Below are 2,025 nucleotides of genomic sequence, written 5' to 3'. Positions count from 1 at the left end.
TGACAATTATTTTTTTTATTTTCTATCTACTTTTTTTGTATATATATATTTCTCTTAAGTATTTATATTGTAAATTAATAAGCACATCCTTAATACTTATTGGTTTCGAAAGTGGCAGCTTGTATTATTTTCTCAATAAAAAGTTAAAATCAGAAATATTACATTTTAACAATGACATATTCTTTAAAAAATAAGGCTTTAACAAACAATAATAGCTATTGGTGATTTACATAATTTCAAATCATGTAAGGGATTATTGTTAGTAGCAAGAAATGTTTTTCCTCTATAAATAAAAAGTGATATGAATTATTTTTAAAAACATATTTCAAAATGTGAATTCTTGGTTCTTCTTATTGAATATATTGTTAAGCTATGTACATAAGTTATATTAAAATAATATATATTAATTAATTATGTATAATACAATTTATATTATTTATTAATATATAAATAATAATAATAATAGATAAAGTTTCTGGATAAACCGGAAAAATTAAAAAAAAAAAAACTTGCCGAAACCCGGGATCGAACCAGGGACCTTTAGATCTTCAGTCTAACGCTCTCCCAACTGAGCTATTTCGGCTGGTGGTTCGGTGTTCAAAAAAGTTATGTCACCAGTGAATCACTCTATGACGTAAAATCTTTTACAAAGATGTATCCATTTTAGTCGTCAATGAACGTTTCTAATTTAATATAACAAAAGGGGCTGGAAGTATAGTAATTTAAATATTTTTTCTCCAACAAATAACAAACAATCAAGAAGAATAAATTTAAGTTTTAGTAAATGCGGTAAATTCATTTAAAACAATATCATGAAATTAGTTCGATGAGCGTTATTGTTACATGGTGATGTAGAAATTGTATATTATATCAAGTATATATTATTAGTCATTATATACTATGTAGGTGGTTTCCAGTACTATATCAAATGGCAAAGAAATTTTGTGTACATTAAAGAAAAAAAAATGTAATTTCGTATAAATTGTACTAGAATAAAATTCATATGTATGTTGTTTTTTTCAAGTTACAAAATTTGTTTCATATTATTTTTAAAAACCGACTTGATATTAATTAATTGGCTGTTCAATATTTCTCTAAATGTATAATTTCTTTAAAACAACGTTTTGGCTATAAAGCTGTCATCAGGCAAATTGATTCACAGCTTGTATTATTTAATGAGGTTGTCTATTCTTCAGAATTCCTGCTAGTGGATTTATTTTCGAAACGGTGACGTTTGAAAGAAAAATATAAATTTCATGAAATATTTTTACCTCATTAATTTACACCCGTCTTAATCTCAACAATAACTTTGAATTGAATGTTAGATTGAAAACGATTTGAGTGGTAAGACATCTACCACACTAAAGATGACGCTCAATACTATGAATATATTTTAAAAACTGACCAGGAAAAACTGTATTTCCTTTTGCACCTCATCACTTGTACCATGTTTTTATTTACTTTTATCTATTACTGCCCATTTAAAACATCATTGGGGTATATATATTAAATAAACAGAACTGTGGGATAATTTATTTTTAAGTATTAAAATAGAATATACTGGAGGATATAATCGTTGGATATATGAGCCGTTGAGAATGTGAGTGGTGCAAGTCATTCTGTTATCAAAAATACTCCTCATAAAAAATAATTATTTAATTAATTACTAACAATTATTTTAATTATTTACAAATATATTGATGATTATGCTGAAAATGATTGGATATGCTCCTAGCTGACTAGTTTTAACAGAAAAAGCTGTTATTTTTTATTAAAAACTTTTCACAAAGTTTATAATATCTCCAGTTTTGACTTACATCACTCTTGCTCTCAACGTCTATCATAAGACTTTTAATTTCAAATAAATAGTTTAATTTAATTAATTTAAATAAATTGATCTTGAAAAGTAGTAGTTTAATTTCTTTTTAAAAACAATTTTGATCCTTTTTCTCTCAACTTTATTCTTTTTTAACATCCGACGTTTCGACCTCTCAGGTCATTCTCAAGGATTCCTTATTCTGTCTT

The 2,025-nt window shown here is 25.5% G+C and overlaps 1 non-coding gene across 1 annotated transcript; it reads right to left on the bottom strand.

The window, feature by feature from the left end:
• Window positions 1–510: 510 nt before the first annotated feature.
• On the bottom strand, window positions 511–583 carry TRNAF-GAA (transfer RNA phenylalanine (anticodon GAA)). The gene has a single exon. It is a non-coding gene; the product is annotated as a tRNA-Phe (tRNA).
• Between the last annotated feature and the right edge of the window lie 1,442 nt (window positions 584–2,025).

Source organism: Halyomorpha halys, unplaced genomic scaffold, assembly GCF_000696795.3.
Source record: "Halyomorpha halys isolate HHAL.00 unplaced genomic scaffold, Hhal_1.1 Scaffold432.1, whole genome shotgun sequence".
NCBI lineage: Eukaryota > Metazoa > Arthropoda > Insecta > Hemiptera > Pentatomidae > Halyomorpha > Halyomorpha halys.
Note: the sequence above shows the minus strand (reverse complement) of the source record. Positions and strands in the feature narration are given on the sequence as shown.